The sequence below is a fragment of the Pristiophorus japonicus genome, chromosome 23, assembly GCF_044704955.1.
Source record: "Pristiophorus japonicus isolate sPriJap1 chromosome 23, sPriJap1.hap1, whole genome shotgun sequence".
NCBI classification, from domain to species: Eukaryota; Metazoa; Chordata; class Chondrichthyes; family Pristiophoridae; genus Pristiophorus; species Pristiophorus japonicus.
The window spans coordinates 54,809,424-54,822,627 of NC_091999.1; the positions used below are offsets into that span (position 1 = coordinate 54,809,424).

At 43.7% G+C, this 13,204-nt stretch overlaps 1 non-coding gene across 1 annotated transcript; it reads right to left on the reverse strand.

Moving 5' to 3' along the window:
* Window positions 1-9,276: 9,276 nt before the first annotated feature.
* Window positions 9,277-9,358, reverse strand: trnaf-aaa (transfer RNA phenylalanine (anticodon AAA)). The gene has a single exon. It is a non-coding gene; the product is annotated as a tRNA-Phe (tRNA).
* Between the last annotated feature and the right edge of the window lie 3,846 nt (window positions 9,359-13,204).

Here is a 13,204-nt window from a genome sequence, read left to right on the forward strand (position 1 = left end):
GTGCTTTCCTTCGTGAAAACAGAACCAAAGTATTTGTTCAACTCGTCTGCCATTTCTTTGTTCCTCATTATAAATTCACCTGCATCCGACTGCAAGGGAATTACGTTTGTCTTCACTAATCTTTTTCTCTTCACGTATCTATCGAAGCTTTTGCAGTCAGTTTTTATGTTCCCGGCAAGCTTCTTCTCGTATTCTATTTTCCCCGTCCTCAGGTTTGCTACTTTTTCTCGCCTATTTATATACCTCTTCCTTGGATTTATCACTATCTTTAATTTTCCTAGTTAGCCACGGTTGAGCCACCTTCCCCGTTTTATTTTTACTCCAGACAGGAATGTAAAATTATTGAAGTTCATCCATGTGATCTTTAAATGTCTGCCATTGCCTATCCACCGTCAAGCCTTTAATTATCAGTCTATTCTAAACAATTCTCTTGTCATACCATCGAAGTTACCTTTCCCTAAGTTCAGGAGCCTAGTCTCTGAATTACTTGTGTCACTCTCCATCTTAATAAAGAAATCTACCATTTTATGATCATTCTTCCCTAAGGGGGCTCGCACAAGAAGATTGCTAATTAGTTATTTCTCATTACACATCACCCAGTCTAGGATGACCAGCCATCTCATTGGTTTCTCGAAATATTGGTCCAGAAAACCATCCCGAATACACTCCAGGAAATCCTCCTCCATCGTCTTGGTACCAGTTTGGTTAGCGCAATCTATGTATAGATTGAAGTCTCCCATGATAACTGCTGTACCTTTTTTGCATGCATCCCTAATTTCTTGTTTGATGCTGGCCCCAACCTCACTACTACGTTTGGTGGTCTGTACACAACTCCCACTAACGTTTTCTCCCCTATGCTATTCCGCAGTTCGACCAATACAGATTCCACATCATCCAAGCTAATGTCCTTCCTTACTATTGCATTAATTTCCTCTTTAACCAGCAACGCTACCTTACCTCCGTTTCCTTTCTGCCTATTCTTCCTGAATGTTGAATGCCCCTGGTTTTTGAGTTCCTAGCATTGGTCATCCTGGAGCCATGTCTCTGTGATGCCAATTATATCATATTGATTATGCCTGTGCAGTTAATTAGTCCACCATATTACGAATACTCCTCTCATTGAGGCACAGAGCCTTCAGGCTTGACTTTTTAACACACTTTTCCCTTTTAGAATTTTGCTGCAATGTGTCCCTTTGTGATATTTGCCTTGGCTCTCTCTGCCCTCCACTTTTATTTTTCTTCTTTCTATCTTTTGCTTCTGCCCCTGTTTAACTACCCTCTGTCTCCCTGCATAGGTTACCATCCCCCTGCCATATTAGTTTAACCGCTCCCCAACAGCACTGGCAAACACTCCCCCGAGGACATTGCTTCCGGTCCTGGCCAGGGTCAGACCGTCCGTTTTGTGGTCCCAGCTCCCCCAGAACCGGTTCCAATATCCCAGGAATTTGAATCCCTCCCTGCTGCACCACTCCTCTAGCCACGTATTCATCTGAGATATTCTTAGATTCCTACTCTGACCAGCACGTGAAACTGGTAGCAATCCTGAGATTACTACCTTTGAGGTCCTACTTTTTTCATTTAACTCCTAGCTCCCTAAATTCAACTTGTAGGGCCTCATCCCGTTTTTGTACCTATATCGTTGGTACCTATATGCACCACGACAACTGGCTGTTTACCCTCCCCCTTCAAAATGTCCTTCACCTGCTCCGAGACACCTTTGAGCCTTGCACCAGGCAGGCAACATACAATCCTGGAGTCCCGATTGCAGTCGCAGAAACGTCTATCTATTCCCCTTACAATAGAATCCCCTACAACTATAGCTCTCCCACTATTTTTCCTACCCTCCTGTGCAGCAGAGCCACCCACAGTGCCATGAAAGTGGCTGCTGCTGCTCTCCCCTGATGAGTCCATCCCCGTCAACAGTACCCAAAGCGGTGTAACTGTTTTGCAGTGGGCGACGACTGCAGGGGACCCCTGCATTCCCTTCCTTCCACTGCTCTTCCTGTTGTTCACCCATCCCCTATCTGGCTGTGTACCCTTTACCTGCGGTGTGGCCAACTCACTAAACGTGCAATTCACGACATCCTCAGCATCACGGATGCTCCAGAGAAAATCCACCCACAGCTCCACTGCCACAATACGCTCTGTCCGGTGCTGCAGGCGGAAACACTTCGCGCACATGTAATCGTCAAGGACACTGTGACTTCCCACGAAGCACAGGAGAGCACAACTTGTGTCCCAGTTTTCCTGCCATGACTTAACCCTTAGATTAACTTAATTTGTCAACAATAATGATAAAGGTTACCTGCTGCTAAAGGAAAGAGGCAGAGGCAGAGACTGAGATACATTTCACAATTCAATTTCTTGATATTTGAGAGTGTCACAGAGAAAAATGCTGATTTAACAGTTAACAATCAGGTATCACCGAGTAGGATGGGAGAAAATTAGTGTTAAATCAAAGACTTATCTGGAGTGGGGCTCGAACCGACGTGATTACAAATTCAGTGGATCTTAAGTCCAACGCTTTAAGCACTCTGAAATCCTGGTCCTGTAAGTATGCGGATTCTGTCTCTGTGAGAGATTGGGCTTCCGCACAGACACACATATACACATAGGTTTTCAGTGAGCATTTACGAACATTTTTAGTAATATTGACACGGGGCCAACTCTCCTATTCTCTTTCGAGTTAGTATGAAAAAGAGAGAGAGCGAGAGTGATAGGGAATTCAATTGTAAGGGGAATAGATAGGCGCTTATGCGGCCGCAACCGGGACTCCAGGATGATATGTTGCCTCCCTGGTGCAAGGGTCAAGGATATCTCGGAGAGGGTGCAGGACATTCTGAAAATGGAAGGTGAACAGCCAGTTGTCGTGGTGCACATTGGTACCAACGATATAGCTAAAACAAAACGGGATGAGGTCTTACGAGACGAATTTAAGGAGCTGGGAGATAAATTAAAAAGTAGGACCTCAAAAGTAGTAATCTCGGGATTGCTACCAGTGCCACGTGCTAGTCGGAGTAGGAATCGCAGGATAGCTCAAATGAATACGTGGCTTGAACAGTGGTGCAGCAGAGAGGGATTCAAATTCCTGGGGCATTGGAACCGGTTCTGGGGAGGTGGGACCAGTACAAACCAGACGGTCTGCACCGAGGCAGGACCGGAACAACAGTCCTAGGAGGAGTGTTTGCTAGTGCTGTTGGGGAGGAGTTAAACTAATATGGCAGGGTAATGGGAATCAATGCAGGGAGACAGAGGGAAACAAAATAGAGACAGAAGCAAAAGACAGAAAGGAGATGAGTAAAAGTGGAGGGCAGAGGAACCCAAGGCAAAAAATAAAAAGGGCCACTATGCAGCAGAATTCTAAAGGGTCAAAGTATGTTAAAAAGGCAAGCTCTGTGCCTCAAGGCGAGGAGTATTCCGAATAAGGTGGATGAATTAACTGTGTAGATAGCAGTCAACGGATAAGATGTGGTCGGCATCACAGAGACATGGCTGCAGGGTGACTAAGGCTGGGAATTCAACATCCAAGGGTATTCAACATTTAGGAAGGATAGACAGAAAGGAAAAGGAGGCGGATTGACGTTGCTGGTTAAAGAGGAAATTAATGCAATTGTAAGGAAAGACATTAGCTGCGATGATGTGGAATCGGTATGGGTGGAGCTACGGAATACCAAAGGGCAGAAAACGCTAGTGAGAGTTCTGTACAGACCTCCAAACAGCAGTAGTGATGTTGGGGAGGGCATCAAACAGGAAATTAGGGGTGCATGCAATAAAGGTGCAGCAGTTATCATGGGTGACTTTAATATGCATATAGATTGGGCTAACCCAACTGGAAACAATACGGTGGAGGAGGATTTCTTGTAGTGCATAAGGGATGGTTTTCTAGGCCAATATGTCGAGGAACAAACTAGGGGGGAGGCCATCTTAGACTGGTTGTTGTGTAATGAGAGAGGATTAATTAGCAATCTCGTTGTGCGAGGCCCCTTGTGGAAGAGTGACCATGATATGGTGGAATTCTACATTAGGATGGAGAACGAAACAGTTAATTCAGAGACCATGGTCCAGAACTTAAAGAAGGGTAACTTTGAAGGTATGAGGCGTGAATTGGGTAGGATAGATTGGCGAATGATACTTAAGGGGTTGTGAGTGGATGGGCAATGGCAGACATTTAGAGACCGCATGGATGAACTACAGCAATTGTACATCCCTGTCTGGCATAAAAATAAAAAAGGGAAGGTGGCTCAACCGTGGCTATCAAGGGAAATCAGGGATAGTATTAAAGCCAAGGAAGTGGCATACAAATTGGCCAGAAATAGCAGCGAACCAGGGGACCGGGAGAAATTTAGAACTCAGCAGAGCAGGACAAAAGGTTTGATTAGGGCAGGTAAAATAGTGTACGAGAGGAAGCTTGCAGGGAACATTTCTATGTTTCTATGTTTCTACAGATATGTAAAGAGAAAAAGGTTACCAAAGTCAAACGTGGGTCCCCTGCAGTCAGAATCAGGGGAAGTCAAAACTGGGAACAAAGATATGGCAGACCAATTGAACAAGTACTTTGGTTCGGTATTCACTAAGGAGGACACAAACAACCTTCCGGATATAAAAGGCGTTAGAGGGTCGAGTAAGAAGGAGGAACTGAGGAAAATCTTTATTGGTCGGGAAATTGTGTTGGGGAAATTGATGGGATTGAAGGCCGATAAATCTCCAGGGTCTGATGGACTGCAGAGTACTTAAGGAGGTGGCCTTGGAAATAGCTGATGCATTGACAGTCATTTTGCAACATTCCATATACTCTGGATCAGTTCCTATCGAGTGGAGGGTAGCAAATGTAACACCACTTTTTGAAAAAGGAGGAAGAGAGAAAACAGGTAATTACAGACCGGTCATCCTGACATCGGTAGTGGAATCAATTATTAAGGATGTCATAGCAGCGTATTTGGAAAGAGGTGACATGATAGGTCCAAGTCAGCATGGATTTGTGAAAGGGAAATCATGCTTGACAAATCTTAAATTTTTTGAGTATGTTTCCAGTAGAGTGCACAAGAGGGAACCATTTGATGTGGTGTATTTGGACTTTCAGAAGGATTTCGACAAGGTACCACACAAGAGATTAATGTGCAAAGTTAAAGCACATGGGATTGGGGGTAGTGTGCTGACATGGATTGAGAACTGGTTGGCAGACAGGAAGCAAAGAGTAGGAGTAAATGGGTATTTTTCAGAATGGCAGGCAGTGACTAGTGGGGTACCGTAAAGTTCTGTGCTGGGGCCCGAGCTGTTTACATTGTACATTAATGATTCAGACGAGGGGATTAAATGTAGAATGTCCAAATTTGCGGATGACACTAAGTTGGGTGGCAGTGTGAGCTGCGAGTTGGATGCTATAACTTGGATAGGTTAGTTGAGTGGGCAAATGCATGGCAGATGAAGTATAATGTGGATAAATGTGAGGTTATCCACTTTCGCGGTAAAAACAGAGAGACAGACTTTTATCTGAATGATGGCAGATTAGCAAAAGGGGAGGTGCAACGAGAACTGGGTGTCATGGTACATCAGTCATTGAAGGTTGGCATGCAGGTACACCAGGCGGTTAAGAAAGCAAATGGCATGTTGGCCTTCACAGTGAGGGGATTTGATTACAGGGGCACGGATGTGTTACTACAGTTGTACAGGCCTTGGTGAGGCCACACCTGGAGTATTGTGTACAGTTTTGGTCTCCACTAACTTGAGGAAGGACATTCTTGCTATTGAGGGAGTGCAGCGAAGGTTCACCAGACTGATTCCCAGGATGGCGGGACTGACATATCAATAAAGACTGGATCAACTGGGCTTGTATTCACTGGAGTTCAGAAGAATGAGAGGGGATCTCATCGAAACGTTTAAAATTCTGACGGGTTTAGACAGGTTGGATGCAGGAAGAATGTTCCCAATGTTGGGGAAGTCCAGAACCAGGGGTCACAGTCCAAGGATAAGGGGTAAGCTATTTTGGACCGAGATGAGGAGAAACTTCTTCACCCAGAGAGTGGTGCACCTGTCGAATTCTCTACCTTAGGAAGTTGTTGAGGCCAATTCACAAAATATATTCAAAAAGGAGTTAGATGTAGTCCTTACTACTAGGTGTATAAGGGGTGTGGCGAGAAAGCAGGAATGCGGTACTGAAGTTGCATGTTCAGCCATGAACTCATTTAATGTGGTGCAGGCTCGAAGGGCAGAATGGCCTACTCCTGCACCTATTTTCTATTTTTCTATGTGTCTGATTAACGCTCTTCGAATTTTCACATCCACCCGAGGGTGCAGACGGAGCTTCAATTTAACATTTCATCCGAAAGTCAACAGCTTCAACAATGCAAAATTCCCCACGTACTGCATTTGCGTGTCAGCCAAGATTATATGCTCAAGTCTCAGGAGTGGGACATGAACACACAACCTCCAGATTCAGTCGAGAATGCTGCCACTGAACCAATGCCGATACCTAAGTTCACAACCGCATTATTTTACACAATTATTTTAAAAAAATTCCAGGACATACCAAATTCATGGTGATGATATCCACAGACAGTTGCACATAGACAGTGACATACATGCAGAGAAACAGACACAGAGACACACACACACACACAAAACCAGAAATATACACGCACCGACGGACATGCACAGAGTGCCTTAGACATACAGAGTGATAGACAGCCAGAACCACTGTCGCTAATTTGGCTGATTTTTTGCGTTTTTCTATCCCTATGTATCGTGAATATTGCAGATTAATGAAAATAAGAAAAAAAATGTCAGTGTTGACATGTGCGGGACGTTATTCCACCAAACTCAGGATCAGTTTTGCAGGACCTGATTAAATTGTGAAATGGAATGAAAAATGCTGAGATACGTAGTCAACAGGATTCGCATATGTGCCAGGAAACCACAATGGATTTGCAGTCCATCACCTTATCCACTCGGCCACGACCACTGGTTAGCTACCTATTTAAATGTTACTCAGATAAAACTCAGTCATCCATCTCTGTGCAGCAGACGGCCACAGAACCCTGAAACAATCTCCGTTTGCTAAAAATCTGGAAGAAGCAATCTGCTCTTGTTGTATTTTTACTGTTCTATATTACTCTGGAACTTTTCAATATGAATCTATGCCAAGAAACAAAAGTAAAACTCTGCATATTGAGATAACTGCCTTCTCGTCAGGGAATTGAACCCCGCTCCCCAGCTTGAGAGGTGGGGATACTCACCACTATACTACCGAGGAAGTGACAGAGGTGGGTGCTGTCAGAGCCAGAATCGAGCTGTGATCAAAACTGGTCACCATGAGAAGTCGACCAACACATTGAGAGGCAGAGACCAACCGACAAACAGGGAGAGACAGACAGCGAGATAGAGACAAAGAGAGACAGAAAGTGTGAGTCTGAGAAGGAGAGGCAGACTGAGTGAGAAAAAGCCTCAAACGCACACATATACACAGATATATTTGTGTGCTTTATAAAGAGAGAGAGGGAAAGAGTGAGAGAGTGACAGTGATAAATACAATGACAAGGAGAGAGACAGATAGAGAGAGAGAGAGAAAGATAGAGAGAGAGACAGAGATATGAACAGAAAATGATGGAAATACTCAGCAGGTTAGAGACAGGAACTAACAGAGACAGGCAAAGAGAGACAGACAGTCAGAGACATAGACAGACAGAGATGATGGGAAAGCGAGAGACAGTCAGACAGAGAGATTGAGAGAATCCCATTGGAACAGAACTGGACACCGTGAGAAAGACACAGACACATTGAGAGGCAGAGATAAACAGCGAAACAGGGAGAGACAGACAGTGAGATAGAGACAAAGAGAGACAGAAAGTTGAGACTGAGAGGGAGAGGCAGACTGAGTAAGAAAAAAGACTCAAACACATATATATATATACAGTGATGTGTGTATGTGTGACCTATTAAGAGAGAGAGGGTAAGAGTGAGAGAAAGACAATGATACAGTCAGTGACAAGGAGAAAAACAGACAGAGAGAGAGAGATAGAGACTAAAACAGAAAATGATGGAAATACTTCTCAGGTTACAGGAAGGGGCTAACAGAGACAGGCAAAGACATGGACAGACCGAAATGATGGGGAAGAGAGAGCTAGTCAGACAAATAATATGAGAGAATCCCATTGGAACAGACGTGGGCACCGTGAGAAAGAGCCAGATTGAGAGACAGAGACAAACAGAGAAACAGGGACAGACAGAGTGAGTCAGACTGAGATACAAAGATTCAAACATACAAAAACATACACAGCTCTCTGAAGAGAAAGAGAGGCAGAGACCGAGCGACACAGATACATTTCACAATTTCATTTCATTTTCGGTTCAGAGTGTCACATTGTTACATAAAATTGCTGATTCAACCGATGAAAATCCGGTATCACTGATTAGAATTTGAGGAAATCCGTGTTAAATTAAAGAGATACCAGGAGTGGGGTACGAACCCACGCGGAAAAATACCCATTGAATTTTAAGTCCAAAGCCTTAACCACTCAGATTTCCTAGTCCGGTGAGACCCTGCATTCTGTCTCTGTGAGCATCTGGGCTTCAACCCCAACCCCACATACAAACACATGCACATCGGCTTCCAGTGAGCATTTACGAACATTTTTAGTGATATTGACACGGGGGCAACTCTCCTATTTTTTTTCGAGTAATGCCATGGGACCTTTCATATCCACCCATGGGTGCAGACGGAGTTTAATTTAACATTTCATCCGAAAGTCAACAGCTTCAACATTGCAAAATTCCCCAAATGCTGCACTTGAGTGTTAGCCAAGATGATATGCTCACGTCTCAGGAGTGCGACTTGAACACACAAACACCTAATTCAGGCGAGAATGCTGCTACTGAACCAAAGCCGATACAAAAGTTCACAACCGTATTATTTTCCCCAAGTCTTTCTTATAAGGTCCAGGACATACCAAATTCATGGTGATGATTTCCACAGACAGTTGCACATACATAGAGATATATATAGAGATAGATAGACACAGAGACACACACACAAATAACCAAAAATATACACGCACCAACGGACATGCACAGATGCCTCAGACATCTCGCGGGATAGACAGGCTGAATCACTGTCGCAACTTTGACTGATTTTTGCGATTTTTTAAACGGATGTATCGTAAATATTGCTGATTAATAAACATGAGAAAAAAATGTCAGTGTTGAAAGGTGTGGGACGTTATTCCATCGATCTCAGGATCAGTTTGGCAGAGACCTGGTGAAATTGAATGAAAAATGCTGAGAAATAGTCGGCAGGATTCGAACCTACGCTGGAAAACCCCAATGGATTTTTAGTCCATCGCCTTAACAACTCGGCCACGACTACTGTGTTGCTGCCTTTTGCAAACGTTACTCAGAAAAAACTCAGTCATCCATCTCTGTGCAGCAGACGGCCAAAGATTCCTGAAAAAGTCTCCATCTGCTCAAACTCTGTAAGAGGCAATCTCCTTTACCTATATTTTTACAGCTCGATATTGCTCTGCAACTTTTTAATATGAATCTCTTCCAAGAAACAGAAGTAAAATTCTACATTTTGAAACAACTGCCTCCCCGTCAGGGAATTGAACCCCGGTCTCTCGCGGGACAGGCGAGATATACCCACTAAACGAACGAGAAACTAATGGGTACCAGATCTGTCAGAGCAGGAATCGAGCTGTGAACAGAACTGGACACCATGAGAAGTCGACAGATTGAGAGACAGAGACAAACCGACAAACAGGGAGAGACAGACAGCGAGATAGAGACAACGATAGACAGAAAGTGTGAGACTGAGAAAGAGAGGCAGACTGAGTGAGAAAAAGAGTCAAACACAAACATATACAGACATGTGTGTGTGTGATCTATTAAGAGAGAAAGGGAAAGAGTGAGAAAAAGACAATGAAAGAGACAGTGACAAGGAGAGAGACAGGTAGAGATAGAGAGATAGAGACTAAAACAGAAAATGATGGAAATACTTTTCAGGTTAGAGACAGGCAAAGAGATGGAAAGACCGAAATGATGGGAAAGAGAGAGCCAGTCAGATAAAGAGTCTGAGAGAATCCCTTTGGAACAGAAGTGGACACCGTGAGGAAGAGACAGATTGAGAGACAGAGATAAGCAGAGAAACAGGGACAGACAGAGTGAGTCAGACTGAGAGAGACAAAGACTCAAACATACAAACACAGACACAGCTCTCTGAAGAGAGAGAGAGGCAGAGACCGAGCGACACAGATATATTTCACAATTTCATTTCGTTATCAGCTCAGAGTGTCACATACCTACAGAAAATTGCAGATTCAACAGATGAAAATCCGGGATCACTGAACAGAATGGGAGGAAATCCGTGTTAAATTAAAGGATAGAATAAAAGGAAAAGGAGGTGGGGTAGCATTGCTGGTTAAAGAGGAGATTAATGCAATAGTTAGGAAGGACATTAGCTTGGATGATGTGGAATCTATATGGGTAGAGCTGCAGACCACCAAAGGGCAAAAACGTGAGTGGGAGTTGTGTACAGACCTCCAAACAGTAGTTGTGATGTTGGGGAGGGCATCAAACAGGAAATTAGGGGTGCATGCAATAAAGGTGCAGCAGTTATGATGGGTGACTTTAATATGCACATAGATTGGGCTAACCAAACTGGAAGCAATACGGTGGAGGAGGATTTCCTGGAGTGCATAAGGGATGGTTTTCTAGACCAATATGTCGAGGAACCAACTAGGGGGGAGGCCATCTTAGTCTGGGTGTTGTGCAATGAGAGAGGATGAATTAGCAATCTCGTTGTGCGAGGCCCCTTGGGGAAGAGTGACCATAATATGGTGGAATTTTGCATTAGGATGGAGTATAAAACAGTTAATTCAGAGATCATGGTCCAGAACTTAAAGAAGGGTATCTTTGAAGGTATGAGGCGTGAATTGGCTAGGATAGATTGGCGAATGATACTTAAGGGGATGACTGTGGATTGGCAATGGCAGACATTAAGAGACCACATGGATGAACTACAACAATTGTACATTCCTGTCTGGCATAAAAATAAAAAAGGGAAGGTGGCTCAACCGTGGCTATCAATCAGGGATAGACAGGCTGAATCACTGTCGTAACTTTAATTGATTGTTGCGTATTTCTCTCCGTATGTATCGTGAATATTGCAGATTAATAAAAATGAGAAAAAATGTCAGTGTTGAAAGGTGTGGGACGTTATTCCATCGATCCCAGGATCAGTTTTGCAGGGACCGGGTTCACTTGTGAAATGGAATGTGAAATGCTGAGATCTGTAGTTATCAGGATTTGAAGCTGCGCCAGAAAAGCCAATGGATTTCGAGTCCAGCGCCTTAACCACTCGGCTACGACTACTGCATCTGGGCCTTCGTAAACGTTACTCAAAAAAAACTCAGTCATCCATCTCTATGCAGCAGACGGCCAGAGAATCCTGAAAAAAGTCTCCGTTTGCTGAAAATCTGGAAGAGGCAATCTCCTCTACCATTATTTTTACTGTTCTATCTTGCTCTGGAACTTTTTAACATGAATCTCTACCAAGAAACAGAAGTAAAATTCTACGTTTTGAAAAAACTGCCACCCGGTCAGGAATTGAACCCCAGTATCCCATGTAACAGACAAGGATATGCACCACTATACTAACGATGAATTGAGGCTGATTAGCTCTGTCAGAGCAGGAATCGAGCTCTGAACAGAACTGGACACCATGAGAAGTCGACAGACACATTGAGAGACAGAGACACACCGACAAACAGTGAGAGACAGAAAGCGAGATAGAGACAACGAGAGACACAAAGTGTGAGACTGAGAAGGAGAGGCAGACTGAGTGAGGAAAAGACTCAAACACATACATATACAGAGATGTGTGTGTGTAATCCATTAAAAGAGAGAGGGAAAGAGTGAGAGAAAGACAATGATAAAGACAGTGACAAAGAGAGAGACAGATAGAGAAAAAACAGAAAACGATGGAAATATTTATCAGGTTAGAGACAGGGACGAACAGAGAGAGGCAAAGACATGGACAGTCCGAAATGATGGGAAAGGGACAGCGGGTCAGACAAAGAGAATTCCACTTTGAACCGAAGTGGACACCGTGAGAAAGAGACAATTTGAGAGACAGAGATAAACAGAGAAACTGGGACAGTCAGAGTGAGACCAATACTCAAACATCGAAACACATTCACAGCTCTCGAAAGAGAGAGAGAGGCAGAGACCGAGCGACACAGATACATTTCACAATTTAATTTCATTTTCGGCTCAGAGTGTCACATCGTTACAAACAATTGCAGATTCAACAGATATCACTGATCAGAATGGGAGGAATTCCGTGTTAAATTAAAGAGACAGCAGGAGTGGAGTACGAACTCACGCGGGAAAAACCCATTGAATTTCTTAGGCAAACGTCTTAACCACTCGGCCATCCTGGTCCTGTCAGCATCTGGATTCTGTCTATGTGTGCATGTGAACCTGGGCTTCAACTCCAAACCCACATACACACACACACACAGAGGCTTTCAGTCAGCATTTACGAACATTTTTCGTCACATTGACATGGGGGCAACTCTCCTATTCTTTTTCGAGTAATGCTCTGGGACCTTTCACATCCACCCGAGGGTGCAGACGGAGCTTCAATTTTACATTTCATCCAAAAGTCAACAGCTTCAACAATGCAAAATTCCCTAAGTGGTGTACTTGTGTGTTAGCCAAGATTATATGCTCAAGTTTCAAAAGTGAGGCTTGAACACACAAACTCCTGATTCAGTCGCGAATGCTGTCACTGAACCAAAGCCGATACAAAAGTTCACCACCGTATTATTTTCCCCAAGTCTTTTTTGTACGTACCAGGACATACAAAATTCATAGCGATGATTTCCACAGACAGTTGCACATACACAGAGACGTATATACAGATAGACAGACAGAGACACACACACATATATAACCAAACAATTACACGCACCAACAAACATGCACAGATGCCTTAGACATTTCGAGGGATAGACAGGCTGAATCACTGTCGCAACTTTGACTGATTTTTGCGTTTTTCTATCCGTATGTATCGTGAATATTGCAAGTTAATATAAATGAGAAAAAATGTCAGTGTTGAAAGGTGTGGGACGTTCTTCCATCTCTCTCAGGATCAGTTTTGACGAGATCTCGTTAAATTGTGAAATGGAATGAAAAATGCTGAGAATCGTAG